Below are 27,510 nucleotides of genomic sequence, written 5' to 3'. Positions count from 1 at the left end.
TGCACACTTTATGTCATATTCGTGCATTTTCTGGAACTAACCTATTAACAAGATGCCGAAGTGCCGATTCTTGTTTTCTGCTGTTTTTGGTTTCAGAAATCCTAGTAAGGAAATATTCTCGGAATTGGACGAAATCAAAGCCCAGGGGCCTATTTTCTCACGAAGCTTCCAGAAGTCCGAAGGAGAGACGAAGAGGGGCCACGGAGGGGCCACACCCTAGGGCGGCGCGGCCCCCCCTTGGCCGCGCGGCCCTGTGGTGTGGGGCCCCCGTGCCGCCTCTTGACCTGCCTTCCGCCTATAAAAAGTCTCCGTGACGAAACCCCCGCATCGAGAGCCACGATACGGAAAACCTTCCCGGAGACGCCGCCAACGCCGATCCCATCTCGGGGATCCAGAGATCGCCTCCGGCACCCTGCCGGAGAGGGGGAATCATCTCCCGGAGGACTCTACGCCGCCATGGTCTCCTCCGGTGTGATGTGTGAGTAGTCTACCCCTGGACTATGGGTCCATAGCAGTAGCTTGATGGTTGTCTTCTCCCCATTGTGCTATCATTGTCGGATCTTGTGAGCTGCCTAACATGATCAAGATCATCTATCTGTAATTCTATATGTTGCGTTTGTTGGGATCCGATGAATAGAGAATACTTGTTATGTTGATTATCAAAGCTATGTCTATGTGTTGTTTATGATCTTGCATGCTCTCCGTTATTAGTAGATGCTTTGGCCAAGTTGATGCTAGTAACTCCAAGAGGGAGTATTTATGCTCGATAGTGGGTTCATGCCTCTGTGAATCTGGAGGAGTGACAAGAACCACTAAGGTTATGGATGTGCTGTTGCCACTAGGGATAAAACATTAGTGCTATGTTCAAGGATGTAGTCACTAGTTACATTACGCGCAATACTTAATGCAATTGTCTGTTGTTAGCAACTTAATACTGGAGGGGGTTCGGATGATAACCTGAAGGTGGACTTTTTAGGCATAGATGCAGTTGGATGACGGTCTATGTACTTTGTCGTAATGCCCAATTAAATCTCACAATACTCATCATGATATGTATGTGCATGGTCATGCCCTCTCTATTTGTCAATTGCCCAACTGTAATTTGTTCACCCAACATGCTGTTCGTCTTATGGGAGAGACACCTCTAGTGAACTGTGGACCCCGGTCCAATTCTCTTTACTGAAATACAATCTACTGCAATACTTGTTCTACTGTTTTCTGCAAACAATCATCTTCCACACAATACGGTTAATCCTTTGTTACAGCAAGCCGGTGAGATTGACAACCTCACTGTTTCGTTGGGGCAAAGTACTTTGGTTGTGTTGTGCAGGTTCCACGTTGGCGCCGGAATCCCTGGTGTTGCGCCGCACTACATCCCGCCGCCATCAACCTTCAACGTGCTTCTTGGCTCCTCCTGGTTCGATAAACCTTGGTTTCTTTCTGAGGGAAAACTTGCTGCTGTGCGCATCATACCTTCCTCTTGGGGTTCCCAACGAACGTGTGAGTTACACGCCATCATCACTCTAAAATGAAGCTTTTGGGAGGTTCTCGAAATTTCCATGCATGCTTGAAACTCAAAACCACTTTTCTTCATGCTTGACTTCATAAGACAGAGTTTAATTAGGGTTAGGGGTAGATACACGATTTTTCTGGTTTGAATATGTCTAGACCTTGTTTATCAACTTGAATGTTTACTATATGACATAATTAAGAAGGCTATGTACGTGCTTTGGTTTTTCATTCTTTAGATTTTTGTCTGAATTTTTATGCCCATTTGAATCTTGGTCAAATCCTAGGTTTGACCAAGATTTAAATAAGTTTAAAACATGAAAATGAAAAGATAAGCATCGATCCTTCTTACTCGCTCTAAAATGAAGCTTTTGGTAGGTTTTTGAAATTTCCATGTTTGAAACCCAAAACCACTTCTCTTCATGCTTGACTTCATAAGACGAAGTTTAGGGTCGATAGGGGGTAGATACATGATTTGTCTGGTTTGAATATGTCTAGACCTTGTTTATGAACTTGAATGCTTACTATATGACATAAGAAGACTATGTGCTTTGGTTTTTTTTATTTTTTTATTTTATGCCCATTTTAATATTGGTCAAATCCTAGGTTTGACCAAGATTTAAACAAGTTTAAAACATGAAAATGAAAAGGTAAGCCTGGATCCTTCTTAGTCACTCTAAAATGAAGCTTTTGGGAGGTTTTTGAAATTTCCATGTTTGAAACCAAAAACCACTTCTCTTCATGCTTGACTTCATAAGACAGAGTTTAGGGTTAGGGGTAGATACATGATTTGTCTTATTTGAATATGTATAGACCTTGTTTGTCAACTTTTGAATGCTTACTATATATATATGTGACATAAGAAGACTATGTGCTTTTGTTTTTCATTTTTCTGATTTTTTTAATTTTATGCCCATTTAAATCTTGGTCAAATCCTGGTTTGACAATGATTTAAACAAGTTTAAAATATGAAAATGAAAAGGTAAGCATTGATCCTTCTTAGTCACTCTAAAATGAAGCTTTTGGTAGGTTTTTGAAATTTCCATATTTGAAACCCAAAACCACTTCTCTTCATGCTTGACTACATAAGACAAAGTTTAGGGTTAGGGAGTAGATACATGATTTTTCTTGTTTGAATATGTCTAGACCTTGTTTATCAACTTTAATGCTACTATATGACATAAGAAAACTATGTGCTTTGGTTTTTCATTTTTCTGATATTTTTTGGAATTTTGATGCACATTTGAATCTTGGTCAAATCCTAGGTTTGACCAATATTTAAACAAGTATATATAGAACATGAAAATGAAAAGGGAAGCATGTATCCTTCTTAATTAGTCACCCTAAAATGAAGTTTTTGGGAGGTTTTTGAAATTTCCATGTTTGAAACCTAAAACCACTTATCTTCATGCTTGACTTCGTCATAAGACAGAGTTTAGGGGTTAGGGGGTAGATACATGATTTGTCTAGCTAGTTTGAATATGTCTAGACCTTGTTTATCAACTTTAATGCTTACTATATGACATATAAGAAGACTATGTGCGCTTTGGTTTTTCATTTTTTGGTTTTTTTATTTTATGCCCATTTGAATCTTGGTCAAATCCTAGATTTGACCAAGATTTAAACAAGTTTAAAACATGGAAATGAAAAGGTAAGCATCGATCCTTCTTAGTCGCTCTAAAATGAAGCTGAATTTTGGGAGGTTTTTGAAATTTCCATGTTTGAAACCTAAAACCACTTATCTTCATGCTTGACTTCATAAGACGAAGTTTAGGGTCGATAGGGGTAGATACATGATTTGTCTTGTTTGAATATGTCTAGACCTTGTTTATCAACTTGAATGCTTACTATATGACATAAGAGGACTATGTGCATTGGTATTTCATTTTTTGATTTTTATGCCCATTTGAGAATCTTGGTAAAATCCTAGGTTTGTTGAGCAAGATTTAAACAAGTTTAACATGTGAAAATGATAAGGTAATTAAGTCTGGATCTTTCTCTTAGTATAACTCTAAAATGAATCTTTTGGGAGGTTCTTGAATTTACCATGTTTGAAACCCAAAACCACCGTACTTCTTTTCATGCTTGACTTCATAAGACAGAGTTTAGGGTTAGGGGTAGATACATGATTTTTCTGGTTTGAATATGTCTAGACCATGTTTATCAATTTGAATGCTTACTATATGACATAAGAAGGCTATGTGCTTTGGTTTTTCATTCTTTCGATTTTTTTCTGAATTTTTATGCCCATTTGAATCTTGGTTAAATCCTAGATTCGACCAAGATTTAAACAAGTTTAAAACATGACAATGAAAAGGTAATTAATCATGGATCCTTCTTAATTAACCAGCCAGTCTAATTAAAATGAAGCTTTTTGGGAGGTTTTTGAAATTTCCATGTTTGAAGCCCAAAACCACACTTCTCTGCTTCATGCTTGACTTCATATATAATTAAGACAAAGTTTAGGGTTAGGGGGTACATGATTTGTCTGGTTTGAATATGTCTAGACCTTGTTTATGAACTTTTGAATGCTTACTATATGACATAAGAAGACTATGTGCTTTGGTTTTTTATTTTTTTTATTTTTTTATTTTATGCCCATTTGAATATTGGTCAAATCCTAGGTTTGACCAAGATTTAAACAAGTTTAAAACATGAAAATGAAAAGGTAAGCCTGGATCCTTCTTAACTAGTCACTCTAAAATGAAGCTTTAATTTTGGGAGGTTTTTGTAATTTCCATGTTTGAAACCAAAAACCACTTCTCTTCATGCTTGACTTCATAAGACAGAGTTTATGGTTTTAGAGGGGTAGATACATGATTTGTCTTATTTGAATATGTCTAGCTAGACCTTGTTTATCAACTTTTGAATGCTTACTATATATATGTATGTGACATAAGAAAACTATGTGCCTTGGTTTTTCATTTTTCTGATTTTTTTTGGAATTTTGATGCACATTTGAATCTTGGTCAAATCCTAGGTTTGACCAAGATTTAAACAAGTATAGAACATGAAAATGAAAAGGGAAGCCTGTATCCTTCTTAGTCACCCTAAAATGAAGTTTTTGGGAGGTTTTTGAAATTTCCATGTTTGAAACCCAAAACCACTTCTCTTCATGCTTGACTTCTTAAGACATAGTTTAGGGGTTAGCGGGTAGATACATGATTTGTATGGTTTGAATATGTCTAGACCTTGTTTATCAACTTTAATGCTTACTATATGACATAAGAAGACTATGTGCTTTGGTTTTTCATTTTTCTATTTTTTTTTTGAATTTTCTGCCAATTTTGTTTGACCAAGATTTAGACAAGTTTTACATGTGAAAACGAATAAGTAAGCCTGGATCCTTCTTAGTCACTCCAAAATGTACCAATTGATAGGTGCGTTAACTTTGCTTCATGGAAAAAATAATGTCATGTAAATGAGTTAACTTGGATTTCCTACCCTTGAATCCATAGGAAACTTTGTTCTAATGCACTATAATAATCAACCGAGCTTTTACACCAGCAGGTCTGTCACTTACGTGTGGTGCCCATGCGTGAGGTCCCACACTTCAGTGAGCACAAGTCACGTGCAATAGGTACGCAAACTCCCAGCCATTTTCTTTGTCAAGAGAAGACGCATCAGGATGCGTATTGGAAGTCTGTGGGTCCTTCTGGATCCTTCGGTTGTCCCTCTCACAAAAAAAACAAATCTCTCTCATTCTCGGCCTCGCTCGACTCGCTCGCTCGCTCGCTCGCACCTCCTGCTCACTGACAAACCCTGCACAAAAGTCAACATCATCACCCGAAAAAGGGAAGACACCATAATTCTCTCCCTTCTTCTCTCCTTCCGAGTGATCCCTCTTCCTCCGAGTTTCACTCAACGGGCAAACACACATGTGCTGCATAGTAATAATAAAAAGGTAGAAAAATCGACCTACGAATCTATAATTAAATAGGTTAAACTAGGGTTTTGCCCAGTACTACAGATCAAGGTTCAAAAAATCCAACTACGGGGTTCGAACAACCCCATTTCTAATCCAAGATTTTTTTCGACCTCATCCAATGGCCTCAAACTATAGGCTGGGTTAGCATCTAGTGCAGTATGTGTGAGAATGTATGCACTATGTGTACTATAACTTGTGTGTCTTTCAAATTTGAACCAAATTTGAATAAGTTTGAAATATATGAAATGGGGCTTTTGGCTTAAACGTTTGAAACCCAAAACGACTTCTCCTCATGCTAGACTTCATAAGACCGAGTTTAGGGTTAGGGGGTAGATACATGATTTGTCTGGTTTGAATATGTCTAAACCTTGTTTATCAACTTGAATGCTTACTATATGACATAAGAAGACCATGTGCTTTTGTTTTTCATTTTTCTATTTTTTTTAAGAATTTTATGCACATTTGATTCTGGTCAAATCCTAGGTTCAACCAAGATTTAAACAAGTTTCAAGCATGAAAATGAAAACGTAAGCCAAGATCCTTCTTAATTAATTAGTCACTCTAAAATATATGAAGCTTTTGGGAAGTACTTGAAATTTCCATGTTTGAAACCCAAAACCAATTATCTTCATGATTGACTTCATAAGACAGAGTTTAGGGTTAGGGGTAGATATACACATGATTTTTCTGGTTTGAATATGTCTAGACCTTGTTTATCAACTTGAGTGTTTACTATATCACATAATTAAGAAGGCTATGTGCTTTGGTTTTTCATTCTTTAGATTTTTTGTCTGAATTTTTATGCCCATTTGAATCTTGGTCAAATCCTAGGTTTGACCAAGATTTAAATAAGTTTAAAACATGGAAATGAAAAGGTAAGCATCGATCCTTCTTATTAGTCGCTCTAAAATGAAGCTGAATTTTGGGAGGTTTTTGAAATTTCCATGTTTGAAACCCAAAACCACTTCTCTTCATGCTTGACTTCATAAGACGAAGTTTAGGGTCGATAGGGGGTAGATACATGATTTGTCTTGTTTGAATATGTCTAGACCTTGTTTATCAACTTGAATGCTTACTATATGACATAAGAGGACTATGTGCATTGGTATTTCATTTTTTGATTTTTATGCCCATTTGAGAATCTTGGTAAAATCCTAGGTTTGTTGAGCAAGATTTAAACAAGTTTAACATGTGAAAATATAAGGTAATTAAGTCTGGATCTTTCTCTTAGTAACTCTAAAATGAAGCTTTTGGGAGGTTCTTGAATTTACCATGTTTGAAACCCAAAACCACCATACTTCTGTTCATGCTTGACTTCATAAGACAGAGTTTAGGGTTAGGGGTAGATACATGATTTTTCTGGTTTGAATATGTCTAGACCATGTTTATCAATTTGAATGCTTACTATATGACATAAGAAGGCTATGTGCTTTGGTTTTTCATTCTTTCGATTTTTTTCTGAAATTTTATGCCCATTTAAATCTTGGTCAAATCCTAGGTTCGACCAAGATTTAAACAAGTTTAAAACATGACAATGAAAAGGTAATTAATCATGGATCCTTCTTAATTAACCAGCCAGTCTAATTAAAATGAAGCTTTTTGGGAGGTTTTTGAAATTTCCATGTTTGAAACCCAAAACCACACTTCTCTGCTTCATGCTTGACTTCATATATAATTAAGACAAAGTTTAGGGTTAGGGGGTACATGATTTGTCTGGTTTGAATATGTCTAGACCTTGTTTATGAACTTGAATGCTTACTATATGACATAAGAAGACTATGTGCTTTGGTTTTTTATTTTATTTATTTTTTATTTTATGCCCATTTGAATATTGGTCAAATCCTAGGTTTGACCAAGATTTAAACAAGTTTAAAACATGAAAATGAAAAGGTAAGCCTGGATCCTTCTTAACTAGTCACTCTAAAATGAAGCTTTAATTTTGGGAGGTTTTTGAAATTTCCATGTTTGAAACCAAAAACCACTTCTCTTCATGCTTGACTTCATAAGACAGAGTTTATGGTTTTAGAGGGGTAGATACATGATTTGTCTTATTTGAATATGTCTAGCTAGACCTTGTTTATCAACTTTTGAATGCTTACTATATATATGTATGTGACATAAGAAAACTATGTGCTTTGGTTTTTCATTTTTCTGTTTTTTTTTGGAATTTTGATGCACATTTGAATCTTGGTCAAATCCTAGGTTTGACCAAGATTTAAACAAGTATAGAACATGAAAATGAAAAGGGAAGCCTGTATCCTTCTTAATTAGTCACCCTAAAATGAAGTTTTTGGGAGGTTTTTGAAATTTCCATGTTTGAAACCCAAAACCACTTATCTTCATGCTTGACTTCGTCATAAGACAGAGTTTAGGGGTTAGGGGGTAGATACATGATTTGTCTAGCTAGTTTGAATATGTCCAGACCTTGTTTATCAACTTTAATGCTTACTATATGACATATAAGAAGACTATGTGCGCTTTGGTTTTTCATTTTTCTGTTTTTTATTTTATGCCCATTTGAATCTTGGTTAAATCCTAGATTGACTTCATAAGACAGAGTTTAGGGTTAGGGGTAGATATACACATGATTTTTCTGGTTTGAATATGTCTAGACCTTGTTTATCAACTTGAGTGTTTACTATATGACATAATTAAGAAGGCTATGTGCTTTGGTTTTTCATTCTTTAGATTTTTTGTCTGAATTTTTATGCCCATTTGAATCTTGGTCAAATCCTAGGTTTGACCAAGATTTAAATAAGTTTAAAACATGGAAATGAAAAGGTAAGCATCGATCCTTCTTATTAGTCGCTCTAAAATGAAGCTAAATTTTGGGAGGTTTTTGAAATTTCCATGTTTGAAACCCAAAACCACTTCTCTTCATGCTTGACTTCATAAGACGAAGTTTAGGGTCGATAGGGGGTAGATACATGATTTGTCTGGTTTGGATATATCTAGACCTTGTTTATCAACTTGAATGCTTACGATATGACATAAGAACACTATGTGCTTTTATTTTTTTATTTTTGTGTGCCCATTTGAATCTTGGTCAAATCCTAGCTAGGTTTGACCAAGATTTAAACAAGTATAGAACATGAAAATGAAAAGGGAAGCCTGTATCCTTCTTAGTCACCCTAAAATGAAGTTTTGGGAGGTTTTTGAAATTTCCATGTTTGAAACCCAAAACCACTTCTCTTCATGCTTGACTTCTTAAGACATAGTTTAGGGGTTAGCGGGTAGATACATGATTTGTATGGTTTGAATATGTCTAGACCTTGTTTATCAACTTTAATGCTTACTATATGACATAAGAAGACTATGTGCTTTGGTTTTTCATTTTTCTGTTTTTTTTTTGAATTTTCTGCCAATTTTGTTTGACCAAGATTTAGACAAGTTTTACACGTGAAAACGAATAAGTAAGCCTGGATCCTTCTTAGTCTCTCCAAAATTTACCAATTGATAGGTGCGTTAACTTTGCTTCATGGAAAAATTAATGTCATGTAAATGAGTTAACTTGGATTTCCTACCCTTGAATCCATAGGAAACTTTGTTCTAATGCACTATAATAATCAACCGAGCTTTTACACCAGCAGGTCTGTCACTTACGTGTGGTGCCCATGCGTGAGGTCCCACACTTCAGTGAGCACAAGTCACGTGCAATAGGTACGCAAACTCCCAGCCATTTTCTTTGTCAAGAGAAGACGCATCAGGATGCGTATTGGAAGTTTGTGGGTCCTTCTGGATCCTTCGGTTTTTCCTCTCACAAAAAAAAACAAATCTCTCTCATTCTCGGCCTCGCTCGACTCGCTCGCTCGCACCTCCTGCTCACTGACAAACCCTGCACAAAAGTCAACATCATCACCCGAAAAAGGGGAGACACCATAATTCTCTCCCTTCTTCTCTCCTTCCGAGTGATCCCTCTTCCTCCGAGTTTCACTCGACGGGCAAACACACATGTGCTGCATAGTAGAAAAATCGACCTACGAATCTATAATTAAATAGGTTAAACTAGGGTTTTGCCCAGTACTACAGACCAAGGTTCAAAAAATCCAACTACGGGGTTCGAACAACCCCATTTCTAATCCAAGATTTTTTTCGACCTCATCCAATGGCCTCAAACTATAGGCCGGGTTAGCATCTAGTGCAGTATGTGTGAGAATGTATGCACTATGTGTGCTATAACTTGTGTGTCTTTCAAATTTGAACCAAATTTGAATAAGTTTGAAATATTTGAAATGGGGCTTTTGGCTTAAACGTTTGAAACCCAAAACGACTTCTCCTCATGCTAGACTTCATAAGACCGAGTTTAGGGTTAGGGGGTAGATACATGATTTGTCTGGTTTGAATATGTCTAAACCTTGTTTATCAACTTGAATGCTTACTATATGACATAAGAAGACCATGCGCTTTTGTTTTTCATTTTTCTATTTTTTTTAAGAATTTTATGCACATTTGATTCTGGTCAAATCCTAGGTTCAACCAAGATTTAAACAAGTTTCAAGCATGAAAATGAAAACGTAAGCCAAGATCCTTCTTAATTAGTCACTCTAAAATATATGAAGCTTTTGGGACGTACTTGAAATTTCCATGTTTGAAACCCAAAACCAATTCTCTTCATGATTGATTTCATAAGACAGAGTTTAGGGTTAGGGGTAGATATACACATGATTTTTCTGGTTTGAATATGTCTAGACCTTGTTTATCAACTTGAGTGTTTACTATATGACATAATTAAGAAGGCTATGTGCTTTGGTTTTTCATTCTTTAGATTTTTTGTCTGAATTTTTATGCCCATTTGAATCTTGGTCAAATCCTAGGTTTGACCAAGATTTAAATAAGTTAAAACATGGGAATGAAAAGGTAAGCATCGATCCTTCTTAGTCGCTCTAAAATGAAGCTGAATTTTGGGAGGTTTTTGAAATTTCCATGTTTGAAACCCAAAACCACTTCTCTTCATGCTTGACTTCATAAGACGAAGTTTAGGGTCGATAGGGGGTAGATACATGATTTGTCTTGTTTGAATATGTCTAGACCTTGTTTATCAACTTGAATGCTTACTATATGACATAAGAGGACTATGTGCATTGGTATTTCATTTTTTGATTTTTATGCCCATTTGAGAATCTTGGTAAAATCCTAGGTTTGTTGAGCAAGATTTAAACAAGTTTAACATGTGAAAATGATAAGGTAATTAAGTCTGGATCTTTCTCTTAGTAACTCTAAAATGAAGCTTTTGGGAGGTTCTTGAATTTACCATGTTTGAAACCCAAAACCACCGTACTTCTGTTCATGCTTGACTTCATAAGACAGAGTTTAGGGTTAGGGGTAGATACATGATTTTTCTGGTTTGAATATGTCTAGACCATGTTTATCAATTTGAATGCTTACTATATGACATAATAAGGCTATGTGCTTTGGTTTTTCATTCTTTCGATTTTTTTCTGAAATTTTATGCCCATTTGAATCTTGCTCAAATCCTAGGTTCGACCAAGATTTAAACAAGTTTAAAACATGACAATGAAAAGGTAATTAATCATGGATCCTTCTTAATTAACCAGCCAGTCTAATTAAAATGAAGCTTTTTGGGAGGTTTTTTAAATTTCCATGTTTGAAACCCAAAACCACACTTCTCTGCTTCATGCTTGACTTCATATATAATTAAGACAAAGTTTAGGGTTAGGGGGTACATGATTTGTTTGGTTTGAATATGTCTAGACCTTGTTTATGAACTTGAATGCTTACTATATGACATAAGAAGACTATGTGCTTTGGTTTTTTATTTTATTTATTTTTTATTTTATGCCCATTTGAATATTGGTCAAATCCTAGGTTTGACCAAGATTTAAACAAGTTTAAAACATGAAAATGAAAAGGTAAGCCTGGATCCTTCTTAACTAGTCACTCTAAAATGAAGCTTTAATTTTGGGAGGTTTTTGAAATTTCCATGTTTGAAACCAAAAACCACTTCTCTTCATGCTTGACTTCATAAGACAGAGTTTATGGTTTTAGAGGGGTAGATACATGATTTGTCTTATTTGAATATGTCTAGCTAGACCTTGTTTATCAACTTTTGAATGCTTACTATATATATGTATGTGACATAAGAAAACTATGTGCTTTGGTTTTTCATTTTTCTGTTTTTTTTTGGAATTTTGATGCACATTTGAATCTTGGTCAAATCCTAGGTTTGACCAAGATTTAAACAAGTATAGAACATGAAAATGAAAAGGGAAGCCTGTATCCTTCTTAATTAGTCACCCTAAAATGAAGTTTTTGGGAGGTTTTTGAAATTTCCATGTTTGAAACCCAAAACCACTTATCTTCATGCTTGACTTCGTCATAAGACAGAGTTTAGGGGTTAGGGGGTAGATACATGATTTGTCTAGCTAGTTTGAATATGTCCAGACCTTGTTTATCAACTTTAATGCTTACTATATGACATATAAGAAGACTATGTGATTTGGTTTTTCATTTTTCTGTTTTTTATTTTATGCCCATTTGAATCTTGGTTAAATCCTAGATTGACTTCATAAGACAGAGTTTAGGGTTAGGGGTAGATATACACATGATTTTTCTGGTTTGAATATGTCTAGACCTTGTTTATCAACTTGAGTGTTTACTATATGACATAATTAAGAGGGCTATGTGCTTTGGTTTTTCATTCTTTAGATTTTTTGTCTGAATTTTTATGCCCATTTGAATCTTGGTCAAATCCTAGGTTTGACCAAGATTTAAATAAGTTTAAAACATGGAAATGAAAAGGTAAGCATCGATCCTTCTTAGTCGCTCTAAAATGAAGCTGAATTTTGGGAGGTTTTTGAAATTTCCATGTTTGAAACCCAAAACCACTTCTCTTCATGCTTGACTTCATAAGACGAAGTTTAGGGTCGATAGGGGGTAGATACATGATTTGTCTGGTTTGGATATATCTAGACCTTGTTTATCAACTTGAATGCTTACGATATGACATAAGAACACTATGTGCTTTTCATTTTTATTTTTTTGTGCCCATTTGAATCTTGGTCAAATCCTAGCTAGGTTTGACCAAGATTTAAACAAGTATAGAACATGAAAATGAAAAGGGAAGCCTGTATCCTTCTTAGTCACCCTAAAATGAAGTTTTGGGAGGTTTTTGAAATTTCCATGTTTGAAACCCAAAACCACTTCTCTTCATGCTTGACTTCTTAAGACATAGTTTAGGGGTTAGCGGGTAGATACATGATTTGTATGGTTTGAATATGTCTAGACCTTGTTTATCAACTTTAATGCTTACTATATGACATAAGAAGACTATGTGCTTTGGTTTTTCATTTTTCTGTTTTTTTTTTGAATTTTCTGCCAATTTTGTTTGACCAAGATTTAGACAAGTTTTACACGTGAAAACGAATAAGTAAGCCTGGATCCTTCTTAGTCACTCCAAAATGTACCAATTGATAGGTGCGTTAACTTTGCTTCATGGAAAAATTAATGTCATGTAAATGAGTTAACTTGGATTTCCTACCCTTGAATCCATAGGAAACTTTGTTCTAATGCACTATAATAATCAACCGAGCTTTTACACCAGCAGGTCTGTCACTTACGTGTGGTGCCCATGCGTGAGGTCCCACACTTGATGAGCACAAGTCACGTGCAATAGGTACGCAAACTCCCAGCCATTTTCTTTGTCAAGAGAAGACGCATCGGGATGCGTATTAGAAGTCTGTGGGTCCTTACGGATCCTTCGGTTGTCCCTCTCACAAAAAAAACAAATCTCTCTCATTCTCGGCCTCGCTCGACTCGCTCGCTCGCTCGCTCGCACCTCCTGCTCACTGACAAACCCTGCACAAAAGTCAACATCATCACCCGAAAAAGGGGAGACACCATAATTCTCTCCCTTCTTCTCTCCTTCCGAGTGATCCCTCTTCCTCCAAGTTTCACTCGACGGGCAAACACACATGTCTTTGCATAGTAGAAAAATCGACCTACGAATCTATAATTAAATAGGTTAAACTAGGGTTTTGCCCGAGTACTACGAGATCAAGGTTCAAAAAATCCAACTACGGGGTTCGAACAACCCCATTTCTAATCCAAGATTTTTCGACCTCATCCAATGGCCTCAAACTATAGGCCGGGTTAGCATCTAGTGCGGTATGTGTGAGAATGTATGCACTATGTGTGCTATAACTTGTGTGTCTTTCAAATTTGAACCAAATTTGAATAAGTTTGAAATATTTGAAATGGGGCTTTTGGCTTAAACGTTTGAAACCCAAAACGACTTCTCCTCATGCTAGACTTCATAAGACCGAGTTTAGGGTTAGGGGGTAGATACATGATTTGTATGGTTTGAATATGTCTAAACCTTGTTTATCAACTTGAATGCTTACTATATGACATAAGAAGACCATGTGCTTTTGTTTTTCATTTTTCTATTTTTTTTAAGAATTTTATGCACATTTGATTCTGGTCAAATCCTAGGTTCAACCAAGATTTAAACAAGTTTCAAGCATGAAAATGAAAATGTAAGCCAAGATCCTTCTTAATTAGTCACTCTAAAATATATGAAGCTTTTGGGACGTACTTGAAATTTCCATGTTTGAAACCCAAAACCAATTCTCTTCATGATTGACTTCATAAGACAGAGTTTAGGGTTAGGGGTAGATATACACATGATTTTTCTGGTTTGAATATGTCTAGACCTTGTTTATCAACTTGAGTGTTTACTATATGACATAATTAAGAAGGCTATGTGCTTTGGTTTTTCATTCTTTAGATTTTTTGTCTGAATTTTTATGCCCATTTGAATCTTGGTCAAATCCTAGGTTTGACCAAGATTTAAATAAGTTTAAAACATGGAAATGAAAAGGTAAGCATCGATCCTTCTTAGTCGCTCTAAAATGAAGCTGAATTTTGGGAGGTTTTTGAAATTTCCATGTTTGAAACCCAAAACCACTTCTCTTCATGCTTGACTTCATAAGACGAAGTTTAGGGTCGATAGGGGGTAGATACATGATTTGTCTGGTTTGGATATATCTAGACCTTGTTTATCAACTTGAATGCTTACGATATGACATAAGAACACTATGTGCTTTTATTTTTTTATTTTTTTGTGCCCATTTGAATCTTGGTCAAATCCTAGCTAGGTTTGACCAAGATTTAAACAAGTATAGAACATGAAAATGAAAAGGGAAGCCTGTATCCTTCTTAGTCACCCTAAAATGAAGTTTTGGGAGGTTTTTGAAATTTCCATGTTTGAAACCCAAAACCACTTCTCTTCATGCTTGACTTCTTAAGACATAGTTTAGGGGTTAGCGGGTAGATACATGATTTGTATGGTTTGAATATGTCTAGACCTTGTTTATCAACTTTAATGCTTACTATATGACATAAGAAGACTATGTGCTTTGGTTTTTCATTTTTCTGTTTTTTTTTTTTTGAATTTTCTGCCAATTTTGTTTGACCAAGATTTAGACAAGTTTTACACGTGAAAACGAATAAGTAAGCCTGGATCCTTCTTAGTCACTCCAAAATGTACCAATTGATAGGTGCGTTAACTTTGCTTCATGGAAAAATTAATGTCATGTAAATGAGTTAACTTGGATTTCCTACCCTTGAATCCATAGGAAACTTTGTTCTAATGCACTATAATAATCAACCGAGCTTTTACACCAGCAGGTCTGTCACTTACGTGTGGTGCCCATGCGTGAGGTCCCACACTTCAGTGAGCACAAGTCACGTGCAATAGGTACGCAAACTCCCAGCCATTTTCTTTGTCAAGAGAAGACGCATCAGGATGCGTATTAGAAGTCTGTGGGTCCTTCTGGATCCTTCGGTTGTCCCTCTCACAAAAAAAACAAATCTCTCTCATTCTCGGCCTCGCTCGACTCGCTCGCTCGCTCGCTCGCACCTCCTGCTCACTGACAAACCCTGCACAAAAGTCAACATCATCACCCGAAAAAGGGGAGACACCATAATTCTCTCCCTTCTTCTCTCCTTCCGAGTGATCCCTCTTCCTCCAAGTTTCACTCGACGGGCAAACACACATGTGCTGCATAGTAGAAAAATCGACCTACGAATCTATAATTAAATAGGTTAAACTAGGGTTTTGCCCAGTACTACAGATCAAGGTTCAAAAAATCCAACTACGGGGTTCGAACAACCCCATTTCTAATCCAAGATTTTTTCGACCTCATCCAATGGCCTCAAACTATAGGCCGGGTTAGCATCTAGTGCAGTATGTGTGAGAATGTATGCACTATGTGTGCTATAACTTGTGTGTCTTTCAAATTTGAACCAAATTTGAATAAGTTTGAAATATTTGAAATGGGGCTTTTGGCTTAAACGTTTGAAACCCAAAACGACTTCTCCTCATGCTAGACTTCATAAGACCGAGTTTAGGGTTAGGGGGTAGATACATGATTTGTATGGTTTGAATATGTCTAAACCTTGTTTATCAACTTGAATGCTTACTATATGACATAAGAAGACCATGTGCTTTTGTTTTTCATTTTTCTATTTTTTTTAAGAATTTTATGCACATTTGATTCTGGTCAAATCCTAGGTTCAACCAAGATTTAAACAAGTTTCAAGCATGAAAATGAAAATGTAAGCCAAGATCCTTCTTAATTAGTCACTCTAAAATATATGAAGCTTTTGGGACGTACTTGAAATTTCCATGTTTGAAACCCAAAACCAATTCTCTTCATGATTGACTTCATAAGACAGAGTTTAGGGTTAGGGGTAGATATACACATGATTTTTCTGGTTTGAATATGTCTAGACCTTGTTTATCAACTTGAGTGTTTACTATATGACATAATTAAGAAGGCTATGTGCTTTGGTTTTTCATTCTTTAGATTTTTTGTCTGAATTTTTATGCCCATTTGAATCTTGGTCAAATCCTAGGTTTGACCAAGATTTAAATAAGTTTAAAACATGGAAATGAAAAGGTAAGCATCGATCCTTCTTAGTCGCTCTAAAATGAAGCTGATTTTTGGGAGGTTTTTGAAATTTCCATGTTTGAAACCCAAAACCACTTCTCTTCATGCTTGACTTCATAAGACGAAGTTTAGGGTCGATAGGGGGTAGATACATGATTTGTCTTGTTTGAATATGTCTAGACCTTGTTTATCAACTTGAATGCTTACTATATGACATAAGAGGACTATGTGCATTGGTATTTCATTTTTTGATTTTTATGCCCATTTGAGAATCTTGGTAAAATCCTAGGTTTGTTGAGCAAGATTTAAACAAGTTTAACATGTGAAAATGATAAGGTAATTAAGTCTGGATCTTTCTCTTAGTAACTCTAAAATGAAGCTTTTGGGAGGTTCTTGAATTTACCATGTTTGAAACCCAAAACCACCGTACTTGTTCATGCTTGACTTCATAAGACAGAGTTTAGGGTTAGGGGTAGATACATGATTTTTCTGGTTTGAATATGTCTAGACCATGTTTATCAATTTGAATGCTTACTATATGACATAAGAAGGCTATTTGCTTTGGTTTTTCATTCTTTCGATTTTTTTCTGAAATTTTATGCCCATTTGAATCTTGGTCAAATCCTAGGTTCGACCAAGATTTAAACAAGTTTAAAACATGACAATGAAAAGGTAATTAATCATGGATCCTTCTTAATTAACCAGCCAGTCTAATTAAAATGAAGCTTTTTGGGAGGTTTTTTAAATTTCCATGTTTGAAACCCAAAACCACACTTCTCTGCTTCATGCTTGACTTCATATATAATTAAGACAAAGTTTAGGGTTAGGGGGTACATGATTTGTCTGGTTTGAATATGTCTAGACCTTGTTTATGAACTTGAATGCTTACTATATGACATAAGAAGACTATGTGCTTTGGTTTTTTATTTTATTTATTTTTTATTTTATGCCCATTTGAATATTGGTCAAATCCTAGGTTTGACCAAGATTTAAACAAGTTTAAAACATGAAAATGAAAAGGTAAGCCTGGATCCTTCTTAACTAGTCACTCTAAAATGAAGCTTTAATTTTGGGAGGTTTTTGAAATTTCCATGTTTGAAACCAAAAACCACTTCTCTTCATGCTTGACTTCATAAGACAGAGTTTATGGTTTTAGAGGGGTAGATACATGATTTGTCTTATTTGAATATGTCTAGCTAGACCTTGTTTATCAACTTTTGAATGCTTACTATATATATGTATGTGACATAAGAAAACTATGTGCTTTGGTTTTTCATTTTTCTATTTTTTTTGGAATTTTGATGCACATTTGAATCTTGGTCAAATCCTAGGTTTGACCAAGATTTAAACAAGTATAGAACATGAAAATGAAAAGGGAAGCCTGTATCCTTCTTAATTAGTCACCCTAAAATGAAGTTTTTGGGAGGTTTTTGAAATTTCCATGTTTGAAACCCAAAACCACTTATCTTCATGCTTGACTTCGTCATAAGACAGAGTTTAGGGGTTAGGGGTAGATACATGATTTGTCTAGCTAGTTTGAATATGTCCAGACCTTGTTTATCAACTTTAATGCTTACTATATGACATATAAGAAGACTATGTGCGCTTTGGTTTTTCATTTTTCTGTTTTTTTATTTTATGCCCATTTGAATCTTGGTTAAATCCTAGATTGACTTCATAAGACAGAGTTTAGGGTTAGGGGTAGATATACACATGATTTTTCTGGTTTGAATATGTCTAGACCTTGTTTATCAACTTGAGTGTTTACTATATGACATAATTAAGAGGGCTATGTGCTTTGGTTTTTCATTCTTTAGATTTTTTGTCTGAATTTTTATGCCCATTTGAATCTTGGTCAAATCCTAGGTTTGACCAAGATTTAAATAAGTTTAAAACATGGAAATGAAAAGGTAAGCATCGATCCTTCTTAGTCGCTCTAAAATGAAGCTGAATTTTGGGAGGTTTTTGAAATTTCCATGTTTGAAACCCAAAACCACTTCTCTTCATGCTTGACTTCATAAGACGAAGTTTAGGGTCGATAGGGGGTAGATACATGATTTGTCTGGTTTGGATATATCTAGACCTTGTTTATCAACTTGAATGCTTACGATATGACATAAGAACACTATGTGCTTATATTTTTTATTTTTTTGCGCCCATTTGAATCTTGGTCAAATCCTAGCTAGGTTTGACCAAGATTTAAACAAGTATAGAACATGAAAATGAAAAGGGAAGCCTGTATCCTTCTTAGTCACCCTAAAATGAAGTTTTGGGAGGTTTTTGAAATTTCCATGTTTGAAACCCAAAACCACTTCTCTTCATGCTTGACTTCTTAAGACATAGTTTAGGGGTTAGCGGGTAGATATATGATTTGTATGGTTTGAATATGTCTAGACCTTGTTTATCAACTTTAATGCTTACTATATGACATAAGAAGACTATGTGCTTTGGTTTTTCATTTTTCTGTTTTTTTTTTGAATTTTCTGCCAATTTTGTTTGACCAAGATTTAGACAAGTTTTACACGTGAAAACGAATAAGTAAGCCTGGATCCTTCTTAGTCATTCCAAAATGTACCAATTGATAGGTGCATTAACTTTGCTTCATGGAAAAATTAATGTCATGTAAATGAGTTAACTTGGATTTCCTACCCTTGAATCCATAGGAAACTTTGTTCTAATGCACTATAATAATCAACCGAGCTTTTACACCAGCAGGTCTGTCACTTACGTGTGGTGCCCATGCGTGAGGTCCCACACTTCAGTGAGCACAAGTCACGTGCAATAGGTACGCAAACTCCCAGCCATTTTCTTTGTCAAGAGAAGACGCATCAGGATGCGTATTGGAAGTCTGTGGGTCCTTCTGGATCCTTCGGTTGTCCCTCTCACAAAAAAAAACAAATCTCTCTCATTCTCGGCCTCGCTCGACTCGCTCGCTTGCTCGCTCGCACCTCCTGCTCACTGACAAACCCTGCACAAAAGTCAACATCATCACCCGAAAAAGGGGAGACACCATAATTCTCTCCCTTCTTCTCTCCTTCCGAGTGATCCCTCTTCCTCCGAGTTTCACTCGACGGGCAAACACACATGTGCTGCATAGTAGAAAAATCGACCTACGAATCTATAATTAAATAGGTTAAACTAGGGTTTTGCCCAGTACTACAGATCAAGGTTCAAAAAATCCAACTACGGGGTTCGAACAACCCCATTTCTAATCCAAGATTTTTTTCGACCTCATCCAATGACCTCAAACTATAGGCCGGGTTAGCATCTAGTGCAGTATGTGTGAGAATGTATGCACTATGTGTGCTATAACTTGTGTGTCTTTCAAATTTGAACCAAATTTGAATAAGTTTGAAATATTTGAAATGGGGCTTTTGGCTTAAACGTTTGAAACCCAAAACGACTTCTCCTCATGCTAGACTTCATAAGACCGAGTTTAGGGTTAGGGGGTAGATACATGATTTGTCTGGTTTGAATATGTCTAAACCTTGTTTATCAACTTGAATGCTTACTATATGACATAAGAAGACCATGTGCTTTTGTTTTTCATTTTTCTATTTTTTTTAAGAATTTTATGCACATTTGATTCTGGTCAAATCCTAGGTTCCACCAAGATTTAAACAAGTTTCAAGCATGAAAATGAAAACGTAAGCCAAGATCCTTCTTAATTAGTCACTCTAAAATATATGAAGCTTTTGGGACGTACTTGAAATTTCCATGTTTGAAACCCAAAACCAATTCTCTTCATGATTGACTTCATAAGACAGAGTTTAGGGTTAGGGGTAGATATACACATGATTTTTCTGGTTTGAATATGTCTAGACCTTGTTTATCAACTTGAGTGTTTACTATATGACATAATTAAGAAGGCTATGTGCTTTGGTTTTTCATTCTTTAGATTTTTTGTCTGAATTTTTATGCCCATTTGAATCTTGGTCAAATCCTAGGTTTGACCAAGATTTAAATAAGTTTAAAACATGGAAATGAAAAGGTAAGCATCGATCCTTCTTAGTCGCTCTAAAATGAAGCTGAATTTTGGGAGGTTTTTGAAATTTCCATGTTTGAAACCCAAAACCACTTCTCTTCATGCTTGACTTCATAAGACGAAGTTTAGGGTCGATAGGGGTAGATACATGATTTGTCTTGTTTGAATATGTCTAGACCTTGTTTATCAACTTGAATGCTTACTATATGACATAAGAGGACTATGTGCATTGGTATTTCATTTTTTGATTTTTATGCCCATTTGAGAATCTTGGTAAAATCCTAGGTTTGTTGAGCAAGATTTAAACAAGTTTAACATGTGAAAATGATAAGGTAATTAAGTCTGGATCTTTCTCTTAGTAACTCTAAAATGAAGCTTTTGGGAGGTTCTTGAATTTACCATGTTTGAAACCCAAAACCACCGTACATGTTCATGCTTGACTTCATAAGATAGAGTTTAGGGTTAGGGGTAGATACATGATTTTTCTGGTTTGAATATGTCTAGACCATGTTTATCAATTTGAATGCTTACTATATGACATAAGAAGGCTATGTGCTTTGGTTTTTCATTCTTTCGATTTTTTCTGAAATTTTATGCCCATTTGAATCTTGGTCAAATCCTAGGTTCGACCAAGATTTAAACAAGTTTAAAACATGACAATGAAAAGGTAATTAATCATGGATCCTTCTTAATTAACCAGCCAGTCTAATTAAAATGAAGCTTTTTGGGAGGTTTTTGAAATTTCCATGTTTGAAACCCAAAACCACACTTCTCTGCTTCATGCTTGACTTCATATATAATTAAGACAAAGTTTAGGGTTAGGGGGTACATGATTTGTCTGGTTTGAATATGTCTAGACCTTGTTTATGAACTTGAATGCTTACTATATGACATAAGAAGACTATGTGCTTTGGTTTTTTATTTTATTTATTTTTTATTTTATGCCCATTTGAATATTGGTCAAATCCTAGGTTTGACCAAGATTTAAACAAGTTTAAAACATGAAAATGAAAAGGTAAGCCTGGATCCTTCTTAACTAGTCACTCTAAAATGAAGCTTTAATTTTGGGAGGTTTTTGAAATTTCCATGTTTGAAACCAAAAACCACTTCTCTTCATGCTTGACTTCATAAGACAGAGTTTATGGTTTTAGAGGGGTAGATACATGATTTGTCTTATTTGAATATGTCTAGCTAGACCTTGTTTATCAACTTTTGAATGCTTACTATATATATGTATGTGACATAAGAAAACTATGTGCTTTGGTTTTTCATTTTTCTGTTTTTTTGGAATTTTGATGCACATTTGAATCTTGGTCAAATCCTAGGTTTGACCAAGATTTAAACAAGTATAGAACATGAAAATGAAAAGGGAAGCCTGTATCCTTCTTAATTAGTCACCCTAAAATGAAGTTTTTGGGAGGTTTTTGAAATTTCCATGTTTGAAACCCAAAACCACTTATCTTCATGCTTGACTTCGTCATAAGACAGAGTTTAGGGGTTAGGGGGTAGATGCATGATTTGTCTAGCTAGTTTGAATATGTCCAGACCTTGTTTATCAACTTTAATGCTTACTATATGACATATAAGAAGACTATGTGCGCTTTGGTTTTTCATTTTTCTGTTTTTTATTTTATGCCCATTTGAATCTTGGTTAAATCCTAGATTGACTTCATAAGACAGAGTTTAGGGTTAGGGGTAGATATACACATGATTTTTCTGGTTTGAATATGTCTAGACCTTGTTTATCAACTTGAGTGTTTACTATATGACATAATTAAGAGGGCTATGTGCTTTGGTTTTTCATTCTTTAGATTTTTTGTCTGAATTTTTATGCCCATTTGAATCTTGGTCAAATCCTAGGTTTGACCAAGATTTAAATAAGTTTAAAACATGGAAATGAAAAGGTAAGCATCGATCCTTCTTAGTCGCTCTAAAATGAAGCTGAATTTTGGGAGGTTTTTGAAATTTCCATGTTTGAAACCCAAAACCACTTCTCTTCATGCTTGACTTCATAAGACGAAGTTTAGGGTCGATAGGGGGTAGATACATGATTTGTCTGGTTTGGATATATCTAGACCTTGTTTATCAACTTGAATGCTTACGATATGACATAAGAACACTATGTGCTTTTATTTTTTTATTTTTTTGTGCCCATTTGAATCTTGGTCAAATCCTAGCTAGGTTTGACCAAGATTTAAACAAGTATAGAACATGAAAATGAAAAGGGAAGCCTGTATCCTTCTTAGTCACCCTAAAATGAAGTTTTGGGAGGTTTTTGAAATTTCCATGTTTGAAACCCAAAACCACTTCTCTTCATGCTTGACTTCTTAAGACATAGTTTAGGGGTTAGCGGGTAGATACATGATTTGTATGGTTTGAATATGTCTAGACCTTGTTTATCAACTTTAATGCTTACTATATGACATAAGAAGACTATGTGCTTTGGTTTTTCATTTTTTTGTTTTTTTTTTGAATATTCTGCCAATTTTGTTTGACCAAGATTTAGACAAGTTTTACACGTGAAAACGAATAAGTAAGCCTGGATCCTTCTTAGTCACTCCGAAATGTACCAATTGATAGGTGCGTTAACTTTGCTTCATGGAAAAATTAATGTCATGTAAATGAGTTAACTTGGATTTCCTACCCTTGAATCCATAGGAAACTTTGTTCTAATGCACTATAATAATCAACCGAGCTTTTACACCAAAGAGGTCTGTCACTTACGTGTGGTGCCCATGCGTGAGGTCCCACACTTCATGAGCACAAGTCACGTGCAATAGGTACGCAAACTCCCAGCCATTTTCTTTGTCAAGAGAAGACGCATCAGGATGCGTATTGGAAGTCTGTGGGTCCTTCTGGATCCTTCGGTTGTCCCTCTCACAAAAAAAACAAATCTCTCTCATTCTCGGCCTCGCTCGACTCGCTCGCTCGCTCGCACCTCCTGCTCACTGACAAACCCTGCACAAAAGTCAACATCATCACCCGAAAAAGGGGAGACACCATAATTCTCTCCCTTCTTCTCTCCTTCCGAGTGATCCCTCTTCCTCCGAGTTTCACTCGACGGGCAAACACACATGTGCTGCATAGTAGAAAAATCGACCTACGAATCTATAATTAAATAGGTTAAACTAGGGTTTTGCCCAGTACTACAGATCAAGGTTCAAAAAATCCAACTACGGGGTTCGAACAACCCCATTTCTAATCCAAGATTTTTTTCGACCTCATCCAATGGCCTCAAACTATAGGCCGGGTTAGCATCTAGTGCAGTATGTGTGAGAATGTATGCACTATGTGTGCTATAACTTGTGTGTCTTTCAAATTTGAACCAAATTTGAATAAGTTTGAAATATTTGAAATGGGGCTTTTGGCTTAAACGTTTGAAACCCAAAACGACTTCTCCTCATGCTAGACTTCATAAGACCGAGTTTAGGGTTAGGGGGTAGATACATGATTTGTCTGGTTTGAATATGTCTAAACCTTGTTTATCAACTTGAATGCTTACTATATGACATAAGAAGACCATGTGCTTTTGTTTTTCATTTTTCTATTTTTTTTAAGAATTTTATGCACATTTGATTCTGGTCAAATCCTAGGTTCAACCAAGATTTAAACAAGTTTCAAGCATGAAAATGAAAATGTAAGCCAAGATCCTTCTTAATTAGTCACTCTAAAATATATGAAGCTTTTGGGACGTACTTGAAATTTCCATGTTTGAAACCCAAAACCAATTCTCTTCATGATTGACTTCATAAGACAGAGTTTAGGGTTAGGGGTAGATATACACATGATTTTTCTGGTTTGAATATGTCTAGACCTTGTTTATCAACTTGAGTGTTTACTATATGACATAATTAAGAAGGCTATGTGCTTTGGTTTTTCATTCTTTAGATTTTTTGTCTGAATTTTTATGCCCATTTGAATCTTGGTCAAATCCTAGGTTTGACCAAGATTTAAATAAGTTTAAAACATGGAAATGAAAAGGTAAGCATCGATCCTTCTTAGTCACTCTAAAATGAAGCTGAATTTTGGGAGGTTTTTGAAATTTCCATGTTTGAAACCCAAAACCACTTCTCTTCATGCTTGACTTCATAAGACGAAGTTTAGGGTCGATAGGGGGTAGATACATGATTTGTCTTGTTTGAATATGTCTAGACCTTGTTTATCAACTTGAATGCTTACTATATGACATAAGAGGACTATGTGCATTGGTATTTCATTTTTTGATTTTTATGCCCATTTGAGAATCTTGGTAAAATCCTAGGTTTGTTGAGCAAGATTTAAACAAGTTTAACATGTGAAAATGATAAGGTAATTAAGTCTGGATCTTTCTCTTAGTAACTCTAAAATGAAGCTTTTGGGAGGTTCTTGAATTTACCATGTTTGAAACCCAAAACCACCGTACTTCTGTCCATGCTTGACTTCATAAGACAGAGTTTAGGGTTAGGGGTAGATACATGATTTTTCTGGTTTGAATATGTCTAGACCATGTTTATCAATTTGAATGCTTACTATATGACATAAGAAGGCTATGTGCTTTGGTTTTTCATTCTTTCGATTTTTTTCTGAAATTTTATGCCCATTTGAATCTTGGTCAAATCCTAGGTTCGACCAAGATTTAAATAAGTTTAAAACATGACAATGAAAAGGTAATTAATCATGGATCCTTCTTAAATAACCAGCCAGTCTAATTAAAATGAAGCTTTTTGGGAGGTTTTTGAAATTTCCATGTTTGAAACCCAAAACCACACTTCTCTGCTTCATGCTTGACTTCATATATAATTAAGACAAAGTTTAGGGTTAGGGGGTACATGATTTGTCTGGTTTGAATATGTCTAGACCTTGTTTATGAACTTGAATGCTTACTATATGACATAAGAAGACTATGTGCTTTGGTTTTTTATTTTATTTATTTTTTATTTTATGCCCATTTGAATATTGGTCAAATCCTAGGTTTGACCAAGATTTAAACAAGTTTAAAACATGAAAATGAAAAGGTAAGCCTGGATCCTTCTTAACTAGTCACTCTAAAATGAAGCTTTAATTTTGGGAGGTTTTTGAAATTTCCATGTTTGAAACCAAAAACCACTTCTCTTCATGCTTGACTTCATAAGACAGAGTTTATGGTTTTAGAGGGGTAGATACATGATTTGTCTTATTTGAATATGTCTAGCTAGACCTTGTTTATCAACTTTTGAATGCTTACTATATATATATGTGACATAAGAAGACTATGTGCTTTTGTTTTTCATTTTTCCAATTTTTTTAATTTTATGCCCATTTAAATCTTGGTCAAATCCTAGGTTTGACAATGATTTAAACAAGTTTCAAATATGAAAATGAAAAGGTAAGCATGGATCCTTCTTAGTCACTCTAAAATGAAGCTTTTGATATGTTTTTGAAATTTCCATATTTGAAACCCAAAACCACTTCTCTTCATGCTTGACTACATAAGACAAAGTTTAGGGTTAGGGGGTAGATACATGATTTTTCTTGTTTGAATATGTCTAGACCCTTGTTTATCAACTTTAATGCTTACTATATGACATAAGAAAACTATGTGCTTTGGTTTTTCATTTTTCTGATTTTTTTGAAATTTTGATGCACATTTGAATCTTGGTCAAATCCTAGGTTTCACCAAGATTTAAACAAGTATAGAACATGAAAATGAAAAGGGAAGCCTGTATCCTTCTTAGTCACCCTAAAATGAAGTTTTTGGGAGGTTTTTGAAATTTCCATGTTTGAAACCCAAAACCACTTAATCTTCATGCTTGACTTCGTCATAAGACAGAGTTTAGGGGTTAGGGGGTAGATACATGATTTGTCTAGTTTGAATATGTCTAGACCTTGTTTACCAACTTTAATGCTTACTATATGACATATAAGAAGACTATGTGCGCTTTGGTTTTTCATTTTTTCATTTTTTTATTTTATGCCCATTTGAATCGTGGTCAAATCCTAGATTTGACCAAGATTTAAACAAGTTTAAAACATGAAAATGGAAAGGTAAGCCTGGATCCTTCTTAGTCGCTCTAAAATGAAGCTTTTGGGATGATTTTGAAATTTCCATGTTTGAAACCCAAAACCAATTCTCTTCATGCATGCTTGACTTCATAAGACAGAGTTTAGGGTTAGGGGGTTAGATACATTATTTGTCTAGTTTGAATATGTCTAGACTTTGTATATCAACTTGAATATATTTTTGTACCATGTCTCCACACAGCCCAAAATGCACATATTTTCAAAAGTTTTCATGCATGAGTACTTGTAACTAGTAAAAATAGAAAGTAAAAATAGGAACCCCATGTATGAAGGATACTAAAAAGAACTCTTTCACATTTTTTTGGTATAGATTATGAGTTTGCTTGGCTTCATACACAAGTGAGTACATGTCATGCAAAAATTAACACGAAATTTAGTTATCATGACCCATTTTTGGCAGGCATTGTGCATATCGCCTTGAGAAACATCTTTGCGAGCTAGTGTATTAAACGTTTATTCACATATAATGGATTTTTTTTTACTTTATTAGTGCACACAATGACAGAATCGGCCAAATGTGTATGATTTTTGTGAAGGTGCTAGAAAAACAAGATGCACTACGATGAAGCATGAAAGGAGGCAAGGGGAGGGATAGTGAAGAGGTGGGAGAGACCGATAGATGAACCGCAAGGTAATTAAAAAATTGGGGCCAAAACGATTCCAACTTCCTAGGCATTGACCAACTTTGCCCCTCTTAACCCAACGTGGCAGTGAACCCGTATAAGCAACAACTTCCTCTTACTCCGCTTCTCCGAAATGGTAAGAGAACCTCTCCAGCTTAAGTGACCAATCGACATAGCTATGGCCTTCCGACTTGGCTCTGGTCGCCGCGCGCGTAGTCCTACCACCGACGAGGAAGCGGAGCATCAGCGCCGCCTTCGCTTCGTCCATCGCGCACCAAGGCATAACCCGCCCGCTCTGCACTGGTCGGTTGTTCAGCCCGCGGCGCTGGCCGTGGAACCCCTCGCCAGCCGCTTCCCGTGCGGGCCGATGGATGCAGAGGCAGGGATCTCCCACGCAACCCCGCATGCGACGCCCGCTCGGCCCTGGCTGGCTTTTCCGCCCGCGCATGCCGCATGGTTTTCTTTGCCAGCAGGTGAGATCCCCTTCCCGGCCGGCGCGAACGATGCGGAGGC

Source organism: Lolium perenne, chromosome 5, assembly GCF_019359855.2.
Source record: "Lolium perenne isolate Kyuss_39 chromosome 5, Kyuss_2.0, whole genome shotgun sequence".
NCBI lineage: Eukaryota > Viridiplantae > Streptophyta > Magnoliopsida > Poales > Poaceae > Lolium > Lolium perenne.
This window is presented reverse-complemented; position numbering follows the sequence as displayed.